The sequence below is a fragment of the Oncorhynchus mykiss genome, chromosome 21, assembly GCF_057628025.1.
Source record: "Oncorhynchus mykiss isolate SJ-2025 chromosome 21, ASM5762802v1, whole genome shotgun sequence".
Classification (NCBI taxonomy): domain Eukaryota; kingdom Metazoa; phylum Chordata; class Actinopteri; order Salmoniformes; family Salmonidae; genus Oncorhynchus; species Oncorhynchus mykiss.
In genome coordinates, this window is record NC_143042.1 from 13,540,633 (window position 1) to 13,564,406 (window position 23,774).

At 46.6% G+C, this 23,774-nt stretch overlaps 3 long non-coding RNA genes across 3 annotated transcripts; all 3 read right to left on the minus strand.

Moving 5' to 3' along the window:
• Positions 1 to 282: 282 nt before the first annotated feature.
• Positions 283 to 1,893, minus strand: LOC110500020 (uncharacterized). Its single transcript, XR_005038740.2, has 2 exons — positions 1,609 to 1,893; positions 283 to 1,498 (listed from the first exon to the last, which is right to left on the minus strand). It is a non-coding gene; the product is annotated as an uncharacterized LOC110500020 (long non-coding RNA).
• A 4,388-nt stretch (positions 1,894 to 6,281) lies between these two features.
• On the minus strand, positions 6,282 to 8,696 carry LOC149972989 (uncharacterized). The gene is made up of 2 exons (XR_016490188.1): positions 8,350 to 8,696; positions 6,282 to 8,224 (listed from the first exon to the last, which is right to left on the minus strand). It is a non-coding gene; the product is annotated as an uncharacterized LOC149972989 (long non-coding RNA).
• An 8,161-nt stretch (positions 8,697 to 16,857) lies between these two features.
• Positions 16,858 to 18,281, minus strand: LOC149972990 (uncharacterized). Its single transcript, XR_016490189.1, has 2 exons — positions 18,149 to 18,281; positions 16,858 to 18,023 (listed from the first exon to the last, which is right to left on the minus strand). It is a non-coding gene; the product is annotated as an uncharacterized LOC149972990 (long non-coding RNA).
• Between the last annotated feature and the right edge of the window lie 5,493 nt (positions 18,282 to 23,774).

Consider the following 23,774-nt stretch of genomic DNA (forward strand, 5'->3'; position numbering starts at 1 on the left):
TATTAATGTGAGTTTTGTCACGTTCTGACCATCGTTCGTGTGTGTTTTCCTTGTTTTAGTGTTGGTCAGGACGTGAGCTGGGTGGGCATTCTATGTTGTGTGTCTGGTTTGTCTATTTCTATGTTTGGCCTGATATGGTTCTCAATCAGAGGCAGGTGTTAGTCTTTGTCTCTGATTGGGAACCATATTTAGGTAGCCTGTTTGGTGTTGGGTTTTGTGGGTGATTGTTCCTGTCTCTGTGTTTGCACCAGATAGGACTGTTTAGGGTTTCACATTGCATTATTTTGTAGTTTATTCATGTATAGTTTTTCCTTTATTAAACAAACATGAATCATCACAACGCTGCATTTTGGTCCGACTCTCCTTCACCTAAAGAAAACCGTTACAAGTTTTCTGATCAGATACGTTCCTAAAAACACATCTGTATGGCAAAGTAATGCTAAAATTAAACACATACTTGTATACTTTATACTTGTAATTTGTTTAATATCATATTGCTGTTTAGGTTTTCTTTACATCTTTCAGCAATCTAACTTTTATATTCATATACAGTTTTAGAAGTAATTTCCAAAGTGATTTGTTTTGATGTAATTGATGAGTTGCGTATCTTCTAGGGAACAGTTCCCCTAACCTGACCGTCCTGCCCCCCTCTAGTGAGGAGCTGTCCAGTATAACAACAGCCACACTGACATGTCTGGCCAACAAGAGCTTCCCCTCAGAGTGGACCTTGAGCTGGAAAGTGGACGGGACCAGCCAGAAGCAGGAGACCAGTCCCAGGGTCCTGGAGAAGGACGGTCTGTACAGCTGGAGCAGCACTCTGACTCTCACTGTCCAGGGGTGTATTCAAAACACAGGTCATCTTTAGGGATTTTGATCAATGCACATCATCTCTATTCAGATTGGTTGATGGTTTTCCTTGAGTTACTCAACAGAGACAACATGTAGTTAATGTTCAGTAGAAACTTTTAGTGATCAGTTATGATCTAAGGTCTTCTAGACATAGCTCTAGTTTGACTCTATTGTTGTTCAGCTCTACTACACACTGTGTCATTGTACTGAATCATCTCCTCCCCTCAGCACCTGCTGTAGGTCACAGCTATATCAGTACAGCCACTATGCAGTCTGACTGAGGGAGGTTTTTGTACGTCTCTGTATCACTGTGTGAACACTTTACCACTGCTGTGGTAACTCTGACAGTAATCTCCTGCATCTTCAGTCTGGACTCTACTGATGGTCAGAGTGAAGTCACTCCCAGATCCACTGCCACTGAATCTAGATGGAGTCCCAGACTGAAGTGTGTTCCCTGGGAGCATCATGAGTTTGGGGTTTTCTCCTGGTTTCTGTTGGTACCAGGATAGACACTGATGGCCCCATGACTGACCATTGTGACAATCACCATACACATTACTGCTGGCTTTACAGTTTAGAGAAATTGAGTGTCCTGGGAGAACAGCTTTCACTGCAGGAGTCTGAGTCACAATGATCTGTCCTCTAGAGTCTGAAACAGAGAGCAAATAATTGTATCACCAGGTATTAATAACACATTCTTAACTATCAGTTCACTCAGACTGATTACTTTTCATTATAGAAACATGGAATTTTATTCACCCTTGAAGTAGAGGGCAAGTGTCCAGATGAAGATGGTGAGAAAAGTCATTGTTGATGTGGGTTCTGTTGTCATGAAGGACAGCTCTCAGTCATGAAGTGTTAATTACTCACAGGGATATAAACACTCCCAGACCACTGAAGCATGTGCTGCCAATGCAAAGTGTCCTCTCTATGCAAACATACTTTCATGGTCCCACGGGGAAACTGTAGTTGAAGAGATCTGTGTGAGCAGCTGACCTCGAAAAAGGTTGAGAGCTGATTGTCCAGCCAATCATGGCCTTGATTGGTAAACAAGCCTCAGCTGGAATCATTTAAAGACTGAGAAGGCGCTGGAATATAGAAGGGTGTGGCATGAACAATGTGTTGCGCTAATGGTCAGGAGTTTAAGAAATATATAATTGAGTTAGAGTTCAAACCTTTGACCACATCTTGACTTTATTATTCCTGTTTTATTGTTCGATCAGATCGGATAGGTCAACTGGACAGGGTGGTGGTTGTGCTACGTTCATAAGGGATGGTCTTGTGTATCGTAATATACCTGTCCCATCTGAATATGAATGTGTGATGGTGGAAATATACATTTCAGGTAGTAAAATTAAGTTGCACCATTTTTTTACAACTGTCTGTAGCGATGTGTGATGAAATATCAGGGGAATTGGCGTCTAGAGAGATATGGTGCGGCAACTTTAATTCACATAATAGTTTATGGAGGAAGCACACATACAGATGCTAATGTTACTATTGTGGAATATATGATGGACACAAAGAATTAGTATGTCTTAACGATGGATGTGGTACAAGAGTCGATGTTGTTAGAGGGGTTACATCCTGCCTGGACCTCACACTGGCTTCTAACTCTATTGCATCTATGTGTGAATGGAATGGATGATTCGAATGTTGGAAGTGATCATTTCCCAATTTCGTGTACCATGAACTTTGATGTCACTATTCCAGATGGGATCCTGTTCACAAGATGGGGATTTCATAAAGTCGACTGGGAAAAAGGGATCACTACTTAAAGTCTGTTGGAGAGTTGTCTTTGGAGAGGCCGGTTGATGTATTTGCTGCTTCTGTGACCTCTCTGATATTGAGTGCTGTGAGTTTCTACGTACCAGTGAGTGAAGTGTGAGAAAAGGAAGTTTGTTTCCTGGTGGACTGAAGGGTGCACTGCGGCTATGGGAGAAATAAATGGGGCTTACAGAGTGTTGTGTCGGAACTTGATTCCCGAGAATCTAATTGGTCGCCAAACAAAAATAACTTTAGCATGTAGGGTCACGAAGTCTGTCAAGAGAAATGCATAGAGACAGTTCTGCTCTACGATAGGCAGGATGTATGGTCTGTGTTGAAGAAGATGACTTAAAGAAGAAAGTCCACTCAAATTCCAGTTTTGGTTGTGGGTCAAAAACTGTACGTAACTGAAAGAAAAAGTTGACTTGTTGGAAGACATTTAATAGAGAACATAATGGAGTTACTTTAGATGAAGTATGTAAGCAACACAGGTGTGAGATTTTAAATGCTCATGTTAATGTGTATAAGACAAGGCATAGTGTTGACTCTTCTTTGGATGCTGTTTTTACCATACATGAGATGCATTCAGCCTTTAATAAGCTGTGGATATACAGCCCTAGGTCACGATCAGTTGTGCTTTGTAATGTTTAAGCACATACCTGATGAGGTAATGGAGTGTATCTGTTTACTGCATGTCTTTGAAGAATCAGAGGCAGTTTGCCAGACACATTAAGCCTAGTCCTGGACTGAATATCTTTATAGATTAAGTGTAACTAGTTGTTTATCCTGTGTGTCTTGTTGATATGAAAGGTGTTAACTGATAATGCAGTGTCTCTTCTTTCCTCTCCGCTACAGCACCCTGAGCAAGGCACACTGGGAAAGGGGAGAGGTGTACACCTGCAGGGTGGTCCTCGACGATATCAGTGAATTCCGCCGCATTCCAGAAAAGTCACTGTTGTCTAGAGACAGGAGAGGCAATTGAAGGGGGCTAGAGAGTCCCCACATGGTGCTAGTTCTGGAAACAGTGTTTTAGAGCTGACTGTTACAGTATAATGGTGAATAATATCATTAGTGCTGTGTGCTAAATTAACTACTTTGAGATTAAGTTGTACATGTCTTCTTTCCTCTGAGATCACATACAGCTTGTTTTAATTGAAATATAACCACAAAAGTTACTTTAATCACGATTCCTGTGATCACTGTCTAATGAAGGCAGCACATTTCATACACATTTTGATTAACAGGGCACCTAACCTAAGATCTGATCTCAGAGATCACACTGCTAAACAGTACATTTCCATAACTTATTTATTTCAAATGTTTATTTACTAATATGATTTTATTAAATCGTTTCTGCTTTGGTTTTTAACCATGTGTGGTCTACACTGTAGCTTCCCTGGGTTTTCTCTACCTTCAACCCCCTGGGGACAGAATGAACATCTGGTGCCAGTGCTGCTCTATTCTGGGACAAGCAGAACCACCCAACCCTGCCTATGCAAATCTCAGTTTCACTCAAATCAAGTCAAATGTATTTATACAGCCCTTCTTACATCAGCTGATATCTCAAAGTGCTGTACAGAGACCCAGCCTAAAACCCCAAACAGCAAGCAATGCAGGTGTAGAAGCACGGTGGCTAGGAAAAACTCCCTAGAAAGGCCAGAACCTAGGAAGAAACCTAGAGAGGAACCAGGCAATGAGGGGTGGCCAGTCCTCTTCTGGCTGTGCCGGGTGGAGATTATAACAGAACATGGCCAAGATGTTGAAATGTTCATAAATTACCAGCATGGTCAAATAATAATAATCCCAGTAGTTGTCGAGGGTGCAACAAGTCAGCACCTCAGGAGTAAATGTCTGTTGGTTTTCAAAGCCGATCATTAAGAGTATCTTTACCGCTCCTGCTGTCTCTAGAGAGTTGAAAACAGCAGGTCTGGGACAGGTAGCATGTCCGGTGAACAGGTCAGGGTTCCATAGCCGCAGCAGAACAGTTGAAACTGGAGCAGCAACACGGCCAGGTGGACTGGGGACATCAAGGGGTCATCAGGCCAGGTAGTCCTGAGGCATGGTCCTAGGGCTCAGGTCCTCCGAGAGAGAAAGAGAATTAAAGAGAGCATACTTCAATTCACACAGGACACTGGATAAGACAGAAGAAGTATTCCAGATATAAAAGACTGACCCCAACCCCCCGACACAAACTACTGCAGCATAAATACAGGAGGCTGAGACAGGAGGAGTCAGGAGACACTGTGGCCCCATCCGATGATACCCCCGGACAGGGCCAAACAGGCAGGATATAACCCCACCCACTTTGCCAAAGCACAGCGCCCACACCACTAGAGGGATGTCTTCAACCACCAACTTACCATCCTGAGACAAGGCCGAGTATAGCCCACAAATATCTCCGCCACGGCGGGGGGGTGCCAGCCCAGACAGGAGATCACGTCAGTGACTCAACCCACTCAAGTGACACACCCCTCCTAGGGACGGCATGGAAGAGCACCAGTAAGCCAGTGACTCAGCCCCCTGTAATAGGGTTAGAGGCAGAGAATCCCAGTGGAGAGAGGGGAACCGGCCAGGCAGAAACAGCAAGGGCGGTTCGTTGCTCCAGAGCCTTTCCGTTCACCTTCAGACTCCTGGGCACTCAATCATACGACCTACTGAAGAGATGAGTCTTCAGTAAAGACTTAAAGGTTGAGACCGAGTCTGCATCTCTCACACGGGTAGGCAGACCATTCCATAAAAATGGAGCTCTTTCGGAGAAAGCCCTGCCTCCATCTGTTTGCTTAGAAATTCTAGGGACAATTAGGAGGCCTGTGTCTTGTGACCGTAGCGTACGTGTAGGTATGTACGGCAGGACCAAATCGGAAAGATAGGTAGGCGCAAGCCCATGTAATGCTTTGTAGGTTAGCAGTAAAACCTTGAAATCAGCCCTTGCCTTAACAGGAAGCCAGTGTAGAGAGGCTAGCACTGGAGTAATATCACATTTTTCCCACAACTCCAACTGATAACACAGCCACAAAGTAAAAATTCCATAGACAAATGAGCTTTTTGGTCTTAAATTTAAGGTGAGGTTTGTCAGAATAATTACTTTATTTCTGTGTTAAGTAGTGACGACCCAGTTTCACTCTCTGAAATACCATAGACTGGGACAGATGTGGAGAGAGAGGTTGGGCTGGTTTTAACTTCTATAGTTGATTGGCTTTGATATTTTTTCTATGATAACTCCTACCCTAACTCATGGAATTGTTCTAAAATAGTAATAACATGGTCCAAAAAGCAATTTCATTCTCTATTTTAGGACACCTGGGGCATCAGTGTAAAAATTGTGTGGCGCAATCATTGGATTAAGACAGATCGATTGGAATTAGGATGACGTTTTTCAAATGTCTGAGCCCCACATCTTGTTCCTGATTGACATATCCGGCAGTCTGTAACCTGCTCATAACAATTAATAATTCTAAATGATCAGATTAATTTTTATCACACCATTTGAGGAATTTTAGTGGGCTGAAATGTTTGTAATGTTGATTTAAAATGTGATGATTTAATATTTTGACTTCCGTGGGGTTACTTATGTACGTACACTGAACAAAAATATAAATGCAACATATAAAGTGTGGGTCCCATGTTTCATGAGCTGAAATAAAAGATTCCAAAATTGTCCATAATTATGCACAAATAGCTAATTTATCTTAAATTTTGTGCACAAATGTATTTACATCCCTTTTAGTGAGCATTTCTCCTTTACCAAGATAATCCATCCACCTGACAGGTGTGGCATATCAAGAAGATAACTAAACAGCATGATTATTATACAGGTGCACCTTGTGCTGGGGAAAATAAAAGGCCACTCTAAAATGTGTAGTTTGTCACACAATACAATGCCACAGATGTATCAAGTTGTGAGGGAGCGTGCAACTGGCATGCTGACTGCAGGAATGTCCACCAGAGCTGTTGCCAGAGAATGTAATGTTCAACGTCGTTTCAGAGAATTTGGCAGTACGTCCAACCAGCCTCACAACCGCAGACCACGTGTATGGCATTGTGTGGGCGAGCAGTTTGCTGATGTCAACTTTGGTAATGGAGTGCCCCATGGTGGCCGTGGGGTGATGGTATGGGCAGGCATAAGCTCTGGAATGGTCTGCATTCTCGCCAGACATGTCACGCATTGAGAATGTTTGGGATGCTCTGGATCAACATGTACAACAGCGTGTTCCAGTTCCCGTTTCATCTCCATCTCTACATTCAAAGACTAAATCATGGACACTTTTTCTGACGCTTGTGGCTGATTCGTGTGACATATTGTTGTATCTACCTTTTTGCTCTTTGTGCTGTTGTCTGTGCCTAACAATGTTTGTACCATGCTTGTGCTGCTACCATGTGTTGCTACTGTGTTGTTGTCATGTTGTGTTGCTACCATGCTGTTTTGTCATTTGTTAGTGCCATGCTGTATTGTCTTAGGTCTCTCTTTATGTAGTGTTGTGGTGTCTCTCCTGTCATGGTGTGTTTTGTCTTATATTTTTCTTTTTAATTCCAGCCCCTGCAGGAGGCCTTTTGCTTCTTGGTAGCCTGTCATTTTAAATAAGAATTTGCTGTTAACTGACTTGCCTAGTTAAATAAAAATATCCAGCAAATTCGCACAGCATTTGAAGAGGATTGGGACAACATTCCACAGGCCACAATCAACAGCCTGATCAACTCTATGCGAAGAGGATGTCGCACTGCATGAGGCATCTTTTCTGCTACTCTCATGTTTTCAAACATAATTGAAAGGGCATCTGATCCAACAAATACTCTGCAATCATTTCTACAACTGAATGAGCCTGTTATAATGTAGCTCCAATACCAGTGAGAATAATTAGTGATATTAGATAATGAACCTCTAAGATCTGCTCTCAGAACTCACACTGCTAAACAACTACTTTCCATAACATATAACATAACACATAACATATGTTTCATTCCCAATATGGCGACAGTGCTGCTCTATTCTGGGACAAGCAGAACCATCCTGCCCTGTCTATGTAAATCTCAGTTTCACTCACACAGCTAACCAATCAAGCAGTTGAACAGTTTCGCTGAGTGAAATACCCTGGACTGGGCCAGATGTGAGGGAGTGGACTGGTTTAACATCTATGGTGGATTCACCATGTAATTAATGACAGATTAAACACATATTATACTTTATGATAACAGTGTGTAGTGTATGTCTCTACATAAATGTGTCATGTTTGAGCCCAGCATCATGTCTCATTCACAGATCTAACAGCTCATGAAAAGAGTTAATACATGCTAGATGATCACATCAATAACTGGTTGTGAAGTGCATGTAGGGAATTGGTTTGGGGGGCTGATACTTTTCCTCTTACTTCTGTACATCTTACTCTACTATGGACTGGTATTGTCTTCCAAAACTACAAATAACTTTTATATAAACTTTCAGTTCATGACCAATATAACAAGTTACAACCATGATGATGATAATAATGACGATGATGATGATGACGATGTTGGAGAACACTGCTGGTTTGACAGTTCAGAGCGACTGTCTGTCCAACATGAACAGATTTCACTGTAGGAGTCTGAGTCACAGTGTACTGTACACTGGATTCTGAAACAAAGAGTGAAAAAAAATTGTACACTTCACCAGGAATAAATAGCACATTCTCAACAAAATTTCAGTTTACTCATTGCTTACTTTTTAGCATAAAAACATATGACTATCAATTGTTTTACCCTTCATGTAGAATACAAAAATCCAGATGAATATGGTGATAGAAGTCATGGTTGTTGTGGGTTCTGTTGTCTTGAAGGACAGGGGGCGGGGGTACTGTCACGAATCCCGCCGAAGATGGTGCCTCTTCCTGTTCGGGCGGCGCTCGGCGGTCGTCGTCGCCGGCCTACTAGCTGCCACCGATCCCCTTTTCTGTTTCATTTAGTGTTGTCTGATTAGTTGCACCTGGTTCTTGTTAACGTTGTGGTTTTGGGCTATTTAAACCCGGTAGGCCCGCCGCCTTTTGTGCGGGCTTTTTTTTTGTTAATTGGTGTGTGTGATTTCTGTGGACGTTATTTTTTTTTTTCCCGAACCGTTTCGTCCTGTCATTGTACTGGACCATCTCCTCCCCTCATCACCTGCAGAAGGTCCCAGCTGTATCAGTACTGTCACTGTGCAGTCTGACTGAGGGAGGTTTTTGTATGGCTCTATATCACTGTGTGAACACGTTTTTACTATTGATGTAGTGGTAACTCTGACAGTAGTAATCTCCTGCATCTTCAGTCTGGACTCCACTGATGGTCAGAGTGAAGTCACTCCCAGATCCACTGCCACTGAATCTAGATGGAGTCCCAGACTGAAGGGTTTTAGCCCAGTATATTAGGAGTTTAGGAGCTCCTCCAGGTTTCTGTTGATACCAGTGCAAATAGTGTCCATTGCTGTTACTGTATACAGCACTGCTGGTCTTACAGCTGAGACTGACTGAGTGACCCACTGAAACAGCTTTCACTGCAGGAGTCTGGGTCACTGTGACCTGGCCTCTGGACTCTGAAACAGATGGCATGTATAATTAGCATTACATTATTTGTTCATACAGCATATTCACTAAAACAGTAATAAGGTTATATAGCCTAATATTGCAATTTTCCAGAAAATGTTCTGTAAAATATATTACCTTGGAGATAGAGGGCAAGTATCCAGATGAAGATGGTGATAAAAGTCATGGTTGTTGTGGGTTCTGTTGTCATGAAGGACAGCTCTCAGTCATGAAGTGTTAAACTCACAGGGATATAAACACTACCAGAGCACTGAAGCATGTGCTGGCTATGCAAAGTGTTCTATGTGGAAGTAGTCCAACATGTAAATAGTCTTCTTGGACAGTCAGAATGATGTGATGTAGAAACATGATAGCTTTGTAATCACAGAATTGTTTTTATGTCATAAGTGCTGAATGGGGACTAATACATGATTATTATTATAGACATCGACAAATGGAGCATATTGTTATTACTGTCATTTGACAAGATATAGCAGATTCTATGTCTCCCTCCATTGATCAGGGACAGGAACTGCAGTCTGTGTCTGGACTGTGTGATGCTGCTGACTGACTCTGATCTAAAGGGGAGATCTCCAGAGCTCTGACGTCTACAGACTCCTGTTTCACCTGCTGCTCTCTGGAACTACCACAGTGGTGTGAGGGAGGATGTCTGGGTAATGTTCAGGGGCTTTATTGTATCTGTTTGAATCATCTTGATTAAATTATAGCTATTCAAAACACAGGTCATCTTTAGGGGTTTGGATCAATGCACATAATCTCTATTCAGATTGGTTGATAGTTTTCCTTGAGTTACTCAACAGAGTCAACATGTAGTTAATGGTCAGAAGAAACATTCAGTGATGAGTTATGATCTACGGTCTTCTACAAATAGCTCTAGTTTGACTCTATTGTTGTTCAGCTCTACTACACACTGCGTCATTGTCAAATATGTGATCACTGTCTAATGAAGGCAGCACATTTCATACACATTTTGATTAAAAGGGCACCTAACCTAAGATCTGATCTCAGAGATCACACTGCTAAACAGTACATTTCCATAACTTATTTATTTCAAATGTTTATTTACTAATATGATTTTATTAAATCGTTTCTGCTTTGGTTTTTAACCATGTGTGGTCTACACTGTAGCTTCCCTGGGTTTTCTCTACCTTCAACCCCGTGGGGACAGAATGAACATCTGGTGCCAGTGCTGCTCTATTCTGGGACAAGCAGAACCACCCAACCCTGCCTATGCAAATCTCAGTTTCACTCCCACAACTCCAACTGATAACACAGCCATAAAGTCAAGTTCCACAGCCACAAAGTCAAAATTGCCTAGACAAATGAGCTTTTTGTTCTTAAATTTAAGGTTGGGTTAGGTGGGGTTTTTCAGAATTATGACTTTGTTGCTGTGTTAAGTAGTGACGACCCAGTTTCACTCTCTGAAATACCCTAGACTGGGACAGATGTGGAGAGAGGGGTTGGGCTGGTATAAACCTCTATAGTTGTTTGGCTTCTGATATTTTTTTATATGATAACTACTACCCTAACTCATGGAATTGTTCTAAAATAGTAATAACATGGTCCAAAAAGCAATTTCATTCTCTATTTGTCACGACTTCTACCGAGGGTAACTTCTCTCCCTGTTCGGGCGGCGCTCGGCGCTCGGCGTCGCCGTTCTACTAGCCACTACCGATCCCTTTTTCTTTTTCTGGTTGTTTTGTCTGTGTTCCTTTTCACACCTGGTTTTCAATTGCTTTGATTTCTGTGGGTATATAGGGCAGCTGTTACCTGCCGTAATTCGTGCAGGATTAGACTGGTGTGTATTGCGTTCGATGGTATTTGATGTTTGTTGTTTTTTTCGCATTTACGCACGTGCATGTAAAGTGTCGGAACTGTGTTAGTTCCTCCGTGTGTTTGCACGATTATTCGAGAGCGTAGTTTTGGGATTTTTGTTCTGTGCCATTTGCATTGCTGGACTATTATTAAACACGCTCCTCAGACATCCCTGCTCTCCTGCGCCTGACTCCTACACCTCTCACCAAGACGCATGTTATCACAGAATCCTGCACCAATATAATTATGGAGTCAGCAGGAGCGGACGCACTTCCAGGGTCCGTGGAGGAGCGAGTTCAACACCACACGGCAGTGTTACACCGACTGGGGACCGCCATGGATCAGGTGATGGCGACTATGGAGAGATGGGAGAGAGGTGGCCTTCCCACACCGTTATCAGCTACACCCCAACCAGGGACCACTACCCAGAGTTCACCCGCCGCTTTCGGGCCGTGTTTGATCACCCACCTGAGGGTCGAGCGGCGGGTGAACGGCTGTTCCATCTGAGGCAGGAGAGGAGGAGTGCTCAGGACTTTGCTCTAGAGTTCCGGACCTTGGCCGCTGGCGCGGGATGGAACGACAGGGCCTTGATCGATCACTATAGGTGTAGTTTGCGTGAGGACGTCCGTAGGGAGCTGGCCTGTAGAGACACCACCCTGTCCTTGGACCAATTGATCGACATGTCCATTCGGTTGGACAACTTGCTGGCGACCCGCGGACGTCCAGATCAGGCTCTGTCAGTTCCATCTCCCAGCTCCACCACTCCAACACCCATGGAGCTAGGAGGTGCTTCAGCGAGGGCGACCGGAGGAGGGGGCCTTTCCTGTGCCAGCTGTGGTCGCAGAGGGCACACTGCTGACCGGTGCTGGGGGGGTCCCCCCGGGAGTCGAGACGCCAGGCCGAGCACTGCCCGGACACCTCAGGTGAGTCGGCACCAGGCTCACCCAGAGCCCCCTGTTGGTCACGTGTATGTATGGATTGTTTTTCCTAAATTTTCCCCTCTTTCCCGGCATAAGGCGCTAGTAGATTCAGGCGCGGCGGGGAATTTTATTGACCGCGGTTTAGCGAACAGGTTAGGGATTCCCCTTGTTCAGCTGGATAAACCCTTCCCAGTGCACGCCTTAGATAGCCGACCATTAGGGTCAGGGCTAGTCAGGGAGGCCACGGCTCCACTGGATATGGTTACGCAGGAGGGTCATGAGGAGAGAATTAGTCTCTTCCTCATTGATTCTCCTGCGTTTCCGGTGGTGTTGGGGATCCCCTGGTTGGCCCGTCACAACCCCAGGATTTCGTGGCAACAGAGGGCTCTACAGGGGTGGTCGGAGGAGTGCTCAGGCAGGTGTGTAGGAGTTTCCATCGGTGCTACAACGGTGGAGAGTCCAGACCAAGTCTCCACCGTGCACATTCCCTCAGAATATGCCGATTTGGCTATCGCCTTCTGTAAAAAGAAGGCGACCCAATTACCACCTCATCGACGAGGGGATTGTGCGATAAATCTCCTGGTAGGCGCTGCACTTCCCAGGAGTCACGTGTATCCCCTGTCACAGGAGGAGACGGTGGCTATGGAGACATACATATCGGAATCTTTGGGGCAGGGGTTCATTCAGCCCTCCATCTCACCTGCCTCCTCGAGTTTCTTTTTTGTGAAGAAGAAGGAGGGTGGTCTGCGTCCGTGCATTGACTATAGAGGTCTAAATTCCATCACGGTGGGGTATAGTTACCCGCTACCTCTCATTGCCACGGCGATTGAGTCATTTCACGGAGCACGGTTTTTCACAAAACTGGATCTCAGGAGTGCATATAACTTGGTGCGTATCCGGAAGGGAGATGAGTGGAAGACAGCGTTTAGTACCACATCCGGCCATTATGAGTACCTCGTCATGCCGTACGGTTTGAAGAATGCTCCAGCAGTCTTCCAATCTTTTGTGGATGAGATTCTCAGGGATCTGCACGGTCAGGGTGTGGTGGTTTACATCGATGATATTCTGGTCTATTCCGCTACACGGGCCGCGCATGTGTCTCTGGTGCGCAGGGTACTTGGGAGACTGTTGGAGCATGACCTGTACGTCAAGGCTGAGAAATGCTCGTTCTTCCAACAGGCCGTCTCCTTCCTTGGATATCGCATTTCCACATCGGGGTTGGTGATGGAGGATGACCTCATTGCAGCCGTGAGTAATTGGCCGACTCCAACCACGGTAAAGGAGGTGCAGCGGTTCTTAGGGTTTGCCAACTACTACCGGAGGTTTATCCGGGGTTTTGGGCAGGTGGCTGCGCCCATTACGTCACTGCTGAAGGGGGGGCCGACGCGTCTGGGGTGGTCGGCTGAGGCGGACAGGGCTTTTGGTCGCCTGAAGGCTCTTTTTACCTCGGCTCCCGTGCTGGCGCATCCGGACCCCTCTTTGGCATTTATAGTGGAGGTGGACGCATCCGAGGCTGGGGTTGGAGCCGTGCTCTCCCAGCGCTCGGGTGCGCCACCGAAGCTCCGCCCCTGTGCTTTCTTTTCTCAGAAGCTCAGCCCGGCGGAGCGAAACTATGACGTGGGGGATCGGGAGCTGCTAGCTGTTGTCAGAGCCCTGAAGGTGTGGAGACATTGGCTTGAGGGGGCCCAGCACCCTTTCCTCATCTGGACTGACCACCGTAATCTAGAGTACATTCGGGCAGCGAGGAGACTGAACCCTCGTCAGGCAAGGTGGGCCATGTTTTTCACCCGATTTAGGTTTACCATCTCCTATAGACCAGGCTCCCAGAACACTAAGGCAGACGCACTGTCCCGACTATATGATACGGAGGAGCGGGCCATTGATCCTGCGCCCATCCTCCCGGCTTCTTGTCTAGTGGCACCTGTAAGGTGGGAGGTGGACGCAGACATTGAGCGAGCATCGCGTGTTGAGCCCACCCCACCACAATGTCCAGCGGGACGGGTGTATGTTCCGCTGGAGGTTAGAGACAGGTTAATTTGGTGGGCTCACACATCCCCCTCCTCTGGTCATCCGGGGATTGGGAGGACGGTGCGATGTCTTAGTGGGAAGTACTGGTGGACCACTTTAGCCAAGGACGTGAGGGTTTATGTGTCCTCCTGCTCAGTGTGCGCTCAGTGCAAGGCTCCTAGGCACCTGCCCAGAGGGAAGTTACAACCCCTTCCCGTTCCACAGCGGCCTTGGTCACACCTGTCGGTTGACTTCTTGACCGATCTGCCACCGTCACAGGGCAACACCACAATCCTGGTCGTTGTGGATCGGTTTTCTAAGTCCTGTCGTCTCCTCCCTTTGCCCGGTCTCCCTACGTCCCTACAGACGGCGGAGGCCCTGTTTACTCACGTCTTCCGGCACTACGGGGTGCCTGAGGATATTGTTTCTGATCGGGGTCCCCAGTTCACGTCCAGGGTGTGGAAGGCATTCATGGAACGTTTGGGGGTCTTGGTCAGCCTGACCTCTGGGTTTCACCCCGAGAGTAATGGGCAGGTGGAAAGAGTGAACCAGGATGTGGGTAGGTTTCTGCGGTCGTATTGCCAGGACCGGCCAGGGGAGTGGGCGAAGTACATCCCCTGGGCGGAGATGGCCCAGAACTCACTCCCCCACTCCTCTACGAACCTGTCGCCCTTCCAATGTGTGTTGGGCTATCAGCCGGTCCTGGTACCATGGCATCAGAGCCAGACCGAGGCTCCTGCGGTGGACGATTGGGTGAAACGCTCAAGGGAAACCTGGGAGGCCGCCCATGGGTACCTTAAACGGGCCGAAGCACGGCAGAAGGCCAGTGCCGACCGCCATCGCAGCGAGGCCCCGGTGTACACACCGGGGGACCGGGTCTGGCTCTCGACCCGAAACCTGCCCCTCCACCTGCCCTGCCGGAAGCTGGGTCCGCGGTTTGTGGGGCCATTCAAAGTCCGGAGGAGAATAAACGAGGTGTGTTATAGGTTACAGCTCCCCCCGTATTACCGTATTAACCCCTCGTTTCATGTGTCTCTCCTCAGGCCGGTGGTGGCTGGTCCGCTTCAAGAAGATGAGGTGCGGGAGGTCCCTCCGCCCCCCCTGGACATCGGGGGGGCGCCGGCGGATGCAGTTCGGTCCATACTGGACTCGAGGCGTCGGGTGGGGGGTCTTCAGTACCTCGTGGACTGGGAGGGGTACGGTCCGGAGGAGAGATGCTGGGTGCCGGTGGAGGACGTACTGGATCCTCCTATGCTAAGGGAGTTTCACCGCCTCCATCCGGATCGCCCTGCGCCTCGTCGTCCTCGAGGCCGGCGTCGTCGCGCTGCGGGAGCCGCGCGTCAGGGGGGGGGTACTGTCACGACTTCTACCGAGGGTAACTTCTCTCCCTGTTCGGGCGGCGCTCGGCGCTCGGCGTCGCCGGTCTACTAGCCACTACCGATCCCTTTTTCTTTTTCTGGTTGTTTTGTCTGTGTTCCTTTTCACACCTGGTTTTCAATTGCTTTGATTTCTGTGGGTATATAGGGCAGCTGTTACCTGCCGTAATTCGTGCAGGATTAGACTGGTGTGTATTGCGTTCGATGGTATTTGATGTTTGTTGTTTTTTTCGCATTTACGCACGTGTATGTAAAGTGTCGGACCGTGTGTTTGCACGATTATTCGAGAGCGTAGTTTTGGGATTTTTGTTCTGTGCCATTTGCATTGCTGGACTATTATTAAACACGCTCCTCAGACATCCCTGCTCTCCTGCGCCTGACTCCTACACCTCTCACCAAGACGCATGTTATCACACTATTTTAGGACACCTGGGGCATCAGTGTAAAAATTATGTGGCGCAATCATTGGATTAAGACAGAACGATTGCAATTAGGATGACTTTTTTCTAATGTCTGAGCCCCACATCTTGTTCCTGATTGACAGATCCGGCAGTCTGTAAACTGCTCATAACAATTAATAATTCTAAATGATCAGATTAATTTTTATCACACCATTTGAGGAATTTTAGTGGGCTGAAATGTTTGTAATGTTGATTTAAAATGTGATGATTTAATATTTTGACTTCCGTGGGGTTACTTATGTACGTACACTGAACAAAAATATAAATGCAACATGTAAAGTGTGGGTCCCATGTTTCATGAGCTGAAATAAAAGATCCCAGAAATTGTCCATAATTATGCACAACTAGCTAATGTCTCTTAAATTTTGTGCACAAATGTATTTACATCCCTGTTAGTGAGCATTTCTCCTGTACCAAGATAATCCATCCACCTGACAGGTGTGGCATATCAAGAAGATAACTAAACAGCATGATTATTATACAGGTGCACCTTGTGCTGGGGAAAATAAAAGGCCACTCTACAATGTGTAGTTTGTCACACAATACAATGCCACAGATGTATCAAGTTGTGAGGGAGCGTGCAACTGGCATGCTGACTGCAGGAATGTCCACCAGAGCTGTTGCCAGAGAATGTAATGTTCAACGTCGTTTCAGAGAATTTGGCAGTACGTCCAACCAGCCTCACAACCGCAGACCACGTGTATGGCATTGTGTGGGCGAGCAGTTTGCTGATGTCAACTTTGGTAATGGAGTGCCCCATGGTGGCCGTGGGGTGATGGTATGGGCAGGCATAAGCTCTGGAATGGCCTGCATTCTCGCCAGACATGTCACGCATTGAGAATGTTTGGGATGCTCTGGATCAACATGTACAACAGCATGTTCCAGTTCCCGTTTCATCTCCATCTCTACATTCAAAGACTAAATCATGGACACTTTTTCTGACGCTTGTGGCTGATTCGTGTGACATATTGTTGTATCTACCTTTTTGCTCTTTGTGCTGTTGTCTGTGCCTAACAATGTTTGTACCATGCTTGTGCTGCTACCATGTTGTGCTGCTGCCATGTGTTGCTACTGTGTTGTTGTCATGTTGTGTTGCTACCATGCTGTTTTGTCATTTGTTAGTGCCATGCTGTATTGTCTTAGGTCTCTCTTTATGTAGTGTTGTGGTGTCTCTCCTGTCATGGTGTGTTTTGTCTTATATTTTTCTTTTTAATTCCAGCCCCTGCAGGAGGCCTTTTGCTTCTTGGTAGCCTGTCATTTTAAATAAGAATTTGCTGTTAACTGACTTGCCTAGTTAAATAAAAATATCCAGCAAATTCGCACAGCATTTGAAGAGGATTGGGACAACATTCCACAGGCCATAATCAACAGCCTGATCAACTCTATGTGAAGGGGAAGTCGCACTGCATGAGGCATCTTTTCTGCTACTCTCATGTTTTCAAACATGATTAAAAGGGCATCTGATCCAACAAATACTCTGCAATCATTTCTACAACTGAATGAGCCTGTTATAATGTAGCTCCAATACCAGTGAGAATAATTAGTGATATTAGATAATAAACCTCTAAGATCTGCTCTCAGAACTCACACTGCTAAACAACTACTTTCCATAACATATGTATTTATGTTTCATTCCCAATATGGCGACAGTGCTGCTCTATTCTGGGACAAGCAGAACCATCCTGCCCTGTCTATGTAAATCTCAGTTTCACTCACACAGCTACCAGTCAAGCAGTTGAACAGTTTCGCTGAGTGAAATACCCTGGACTGGGCCAGATGTGAGGGAGTGGACTGGTTTAACATCTATGGTGGATTCACCATGTAATTAATGACAGATTAAACACATATTATACTTTATGATAACAGTGTGTAGTGTATGTCTCTACATAATGTGTCATGTTTGAGCCCAGCATCATGTCTCATTCACAGATCTAACAGCTCATGAAAAGAGTTAATACATGCTAGATGATCACATCAATAACTGGTTGTGAAGTGCATGTAGGGAATTGGTTTGGGGGGCTGATACTTTTCCTCTTACTTCTGTACATCTTACTCTACTATGGACTGGTATTGTCTTCCAAAACTACAAATAACTTTTATATAAACTTTCAGTTCATGACCAATATAACAAGTTACAACCATGATGATGATAATAATGACGATGATGATGATGACGATGTTGGAGAACACTGCTGGTTTGACAGTTCAGAGCGACTGTCTGTCCAACATGAACAGATTTCACTGTAGGAGTCTGAGTCACAGTGTACTGTACACTGGATTCTGAAACAAAGAGTGAAAAAAAATTGTACACTTCACCAGGAATAAATAGCACATTCTCAACAAAATTTCAGTTTACTCATTGCTTACTTTTTAGCATAAAAACATATGACTATCAATTGTTTTACCCTTCATGTAGAATACAAAAATCCAGATGAATATGGTGATAGAAGTCATGGTTGTTGTGGGTTCTGTTGTCTTGAAGGACAGGGGGCGGGGGTACTGTCACGAATCCCGCCGAAGATGGTGCCTCTTCCTGTTCGGGCGGCGCTCGGCGGTCGTCGTCGCCGGCCTACTAGCTGCCACCGATCCCCTTTTCTGTTTCATTTAGTGTTGTCTGATTAGTTGCACCTGGTTCTTGTTAACGTTGTGGTTTTGGGCTATTTAAACCCGGTAGGCCCGCCGCCTTTTGTGCGGGCTTTTTTTTTGTTAATTGGTGTGTGTGATTTCTGTGGACGTTATTTTTTTTTTTCCCGAACCGTTTCGTCCTGTCATTGTACTGGACCATCTCCTCCCCTCATCACCTGCAGAAGGTCCCAGCTGTATCAGTACTGTCACTGTGCAGTCTGACTGAGGGAGGTTTTTGTATGGCTCTATATCACTGTGTGAACACGTTTTTACTATTGATGTAGTGGTAACTCTGACAGTAGTAATCTCCTGCATCTTCAGTCTGGACTCCACTGATGGTCAGAGTGAAGTCACTCCCAGATCCACTGCCACTGAATCTAGATGGAGTCCCAGACTGAAGGGTTTTAGCCCAGTATATTAGGAGTTTAGGAGCTCCTCCAGGTTTCTGTTGATACCAGTGCAAATAGTGTCCATTGCTGTTACTGTATACAGCACTGCTGGTCTTACAGCTGAGACTGACTGAGTGACCCACTGAAACAGCTTTCACTGCAGGAGTCTGGGTCACTGTGACCTGGCCTCTGGACTCTGAAACAGATGGCATGTATAATTAGCATTACATTATTTGTTCATACAGCATATTCACTAAAACAGTAATAAGGTTATATAGCCTAATATTGCAATTTTCCAGAAAATGTTCTGTAAAATATATTACCTTGGAGATAGAGGGCAAGTATCCAGATGAAGATGGTGATAAAAGTCATGGTTGTTGTGGGTTCTGTTGTCATGAAGGACAGCTCTCAGTCATGAAGTGTTAAACTCACAGGGATATAAACACTACCAGAGCACTGAAGCATGTGCTGGCTATGCAAAGTGTTCTATGTGGAAGTAGTCCAACATGTAAATAGTCTTCTTGGACAGTCAGAATGATGTGATGTAGAAACATGATAGCTTTGTAATCACAGAATTGTTTTTATGTCATAAGTGCTGAATGGGGACTAATACATGATTATTATTATAGACATCGACAAATGGAGCATATTGTTATTACTGTCATTTGACAAGATATAGCAGATTCTATGTCTCCCTCCATTGATCAGGGACAGGAACTGCAGTCTGTGTCTGGACTGTGTGATGCTGCTGACTGACTCTGATCTAAAGGGGAGATCTCCAGAGCTCTGACGTCTACAGACTCCTGTTTCACCTGCTGCTCTCTGGAACTACCACAGTGGTGTGAGGGAGGATGTCTGGGTAATGTTCAGGGGCTTTATTGTATCTGTTTGAATCATCTTGATTAAATTATAGCTATTCAAAACACAGGTCATCTTTAGGGGTTTGGATCAATGCACATAATCTCTATTCAGATTGGTTGATAGTTTTCCTTGAGTTACTCAACAGAGTCAACATGTAGTTAATGGTCAGAAGAAACATTCAGTGATGAGTTATGATCTACGGTCTTCTACAAATAGCTCTAGTTTGACTCTATTGTTGTTCAGCTCTACTACACACTGCGTCATTGTCAAATATGTGATCACTGTCTAATGAAGGCAGCACATTTCATACACATTTTGATTAAAAGGGCACCTAACCTAAGATCTGATCTCAGAGATCACACTGCTAAACAGTACATTTCCATAACTTATTTATTTCAAATGTTTATTTACTAATATGATTTTATTAAATCGTTTCTGCTTTGGTTTTTAACCATGTGTGGTCTACACTGTAGCTTCCCTGGGTTTTCTCTACCTTCAACCCCGTGGGGACAGAATGAACATCTGGTGCCAGTGCTGCTCTATTCTGGGACAAGCAGAACCACCCAACCCTGCCTATGCAAATCTCAGTTTCACTCCCACAACTCCAACTGATAACACAGCCATAAAGTCAAGTTCCACAGCCACAAAGTCAAAATTGCCTAGACAAATGAGCTTTTTGTTCTTAAATTTAAGGTTGGGTTAGGTGGGGTTTTTCAGAATTATGACTTTGTTGCTGTGTTAAGTAGTGACGACCCAGTTTCACTCTCTGAAATACCCTAGACTGGGACAGATGTGGAGAGAGGGGTTGGGCTGGTATAAACCTCTATAGTTGTTTGGCTTCTGATATTTTTTTATATGATAACTACTACCCTAACTCATGGAATTGTTCTAAAATAGTAATAACATGGTCCAAAAAGCAATTTCATTCTCTATTTGTCACGACTTCTACCGAGGGTAACTTCTCTCCCTGTTCGGGCGGCGCTCGGCGCTCGGCGTCGCCGTTCTACTAGCCACTACCGATCCCTTTTTCTTTTTCTGGTTGTTTTGTCTGTGTTCCTTTTCACACCTGGTTTTCAATTGCTTTGATTTCTGTGGGTATATAGGGCAGCTGTTACCTGCCGTAATTCGTGCAGGATTAGACTGGTGTGTATTGCGTTCGATGGTATTTGATGTTTGTTGTTTTTTTCGCATTTACGCACGTGCATGTAAAGTGTCGGAACTGTGTTAGTTCCTCCGTGTGTTTGCACGATTATTCGAGAGCGTAGTTTTGGGATTTTTGTTCTGTGCCATTTGCATTGCTGGACTATTATTAAACACGCTCCTCAGACATCCCTGCTCTCCTGCGCCTGACTCCTACACCTCTCACCAAGACGCATGTTATCACAGAATCCTGCACCAATATAATTATGGAGTCAGCAGGAGCGGACGCACTTCCAGGGTCCGTGGAGGAGCGAGTTCAACACCACACGGCAGTGTTACACCGACTGGGGACCGCCATGGATCAGGTGATGGCGACTATGGAGAGATGGGAGAGAGGTGGCCTTCCCACACCGTTATCAGCTACACCCCAACCAGGGACCACTACCCAGAGTTCACCCGCCGCTTTCGGGCCGTGTTTGATCACCCACCTGAGGGTCGAGCGGCGGGTGAACGGCTGTTCCATCTGAGGCAGGAGAGGAGGAGTGCTCAGGACTTTGCTCTAGAGTTCCGGACCTTGGCCGCTGGCGCGGGATGGAACGACAGGGCCTTGATCGATCACTATAGGTGTAGTTTGCGTGAGGACGTCCGTAGGGAGCTGGCCTGTAGAGACACCACCCTGTCCTTGGACCAATTGATCGACATGTCCATTCGGTTGGACAACTTGCTGGCGACCCGCGGACGTCCAGATCAGGCTCTGTCAGTTCCATCTCCCAGCTCCACCACTCCAACACCCATGGAGCTAGGAGGTGCTTCAGCGAGGGCGACCGGAGGAGGGGGCCTTTCCTGTGCCAGCTGTGGTCGCAGAGGGCACACTGCTGACCGGTGCTGGGGGGGTCCCCCCGGGAGTCGAGACGCCAGGCCGAGCACTGCCCGGACACCTCAGGTGAGTCGGCACCAGGCTCACCCAGAGCCCCCTGTTGGTCACGTGTATGTATGGATTGTTTTTCCTAAATTTTCCCCTCTTTCCCGGCATAAGGCGCTAGTAGATTCAGGCGCGGCGGGGAATTTTATTGACCGCGGTTTAGCGAACAGGTTAGGGATTCCCCTTGTTCAGCTGGATAAACCCTTCCCAGTGCACGCCTTAGATAGCCGACCATTAGGGTCAGGGCTAGTCAGGGAGGCCACGGCTCCACTGGATATGGTTACGCAGGAGGGTCATGAGGAGAGAATTAGTCTCTTCCTCATTGATTCTCCTGCGTTTCCGGTGGTGTTGGGGATCCCCTGGTTGGCCCGTCACAACCCCAGGATTTCGTGGCAACAGAGGGCTCTACAGGGGTGGTCGGAGGAGTGCTCAGGCAGGTGTGTAGGAGTTTCCATCGGTGCTACAACGGTGGAGAGTCCAGACCAAGTCTCCACCGTGCACATTCCCTCAGAATATGCCGATTTGGCTATCGCCTTCTGTAAAAAGAAGGCGACCCAATTACCACCTCATCGACGAGGGGATTGTGCGATAAATCTCCTGGTAGGCGCTGCACTTCCCAGGAGTCACGTGTATCCCCTGTCACAGGAGGAGACGGTGGCTATGGAGACATACATATCGGAATCTTTGGGGCAGGGGTTCATTCAGCCCTCCATCTCACCTGCCTCCTCGAGTTTCTTTTTTGTGAAGAAGAAGGAGGGTGGTCTGCGTCCGTGCATTGACTATAGAGGTCTAAATTCCATCACGGTGGGGTATAGTTACCCGCTACCTCTCATTGCCACGGCGATTGAGTCATTTCACGGAGCACGGTTTTTCACAAAACTGGATCTCAGGAGTGCATATAACTTGGTGCGTATCCGGAAGGGAGATGAGTGGAAGACAGCGTTTAGTACCACATCCGGCCATTATGAGTACCTCGTCATGCCGTACGGTTTGAAGAATGCTCCAGCAGTCTTCCAATCTTTTGTGGATGAGATTCTCAGGGATCTGCACGGTCAGGGTGTGGTGGTTTACATCGATGATATTCTGGTCTATTCCGCTACACGGGCCGCGCATGTGTCTCTGGTGCGCAGGGTACTTGGGAGACTGTTGGAGCATGACCTGTACGTCAAGGCTGAGAAATGCTCGTTCTTCCAACAGGCCGTCTCCTTCCTTGGATATCGCATTTCCACATCGGGGTTGGTGATGGAGGATGACCTCATTGCAGCCGTGAGTAATTGGCCGACTCCAACCACGGTAAAGGAGGTGCAGCGGTTCTTAGGGTTTGCCAACTACTACCGGAGGTTTATCCGGGGTTTTGGGCAGGTGGCTGCGCCCATTACGTCACTGCTGAAGGGGGGGCCGACGCGTCTGGGGTGGTCGGCTGAGGCGGACAGGGCTTTTGGTCGCCTGAAGGCTCTTTTTACCTCGGCTCCCGTGCTGGCGCATCCGGACCCCTCTTTGGCATTTATAGTGGAGGTGGACGCATCCGAGGCTGGGGTTGGAGCCGTGCTCTCCCAGCGCTCGGGTGCGCCACCGAAGCTCCGCCCCTGTGCTTTCTTTTCTCAGAAGCTCAGCCCGGCGGAGCGAAACTATGACGTGGGGGATCGGGAGCTGCTAGCTGTTGTCAGAGCCCTGAAGGTGTGGAGACATTGGCTTGAGGGGGCCCAGCACCCTTTCCTCATCTGGACTGACCACCGTAATCTAGAGTACATTCGGGCAGCGAGGAGACTGAACCCTCGTCAGGCAAGGTGGGCCATGTTTTTCACCCGATTTAGGTTTACCATCTCCTATAGACCAGGCTCCCAGAACACTAAGGCAGACGCACTGTCCCGACTATATGATACGGAGGAGCGGGCCATTGATCCTGCGCCCATCCTCCCGGCTTCTTGTCTAGTGGCACCTGTAAGGTGGGAGGTGGACGCAGACATTGAGCGAGCATCGCGTGTTGAGCCCACCCCACCACAATGTCCAGCGGGACGGGTGTATGTTCCGCTGGAGGTTAGAGACAGGTTAATTTGGTGGGCTCACACATCCCCCTCCTCTGGTCATCCGGGG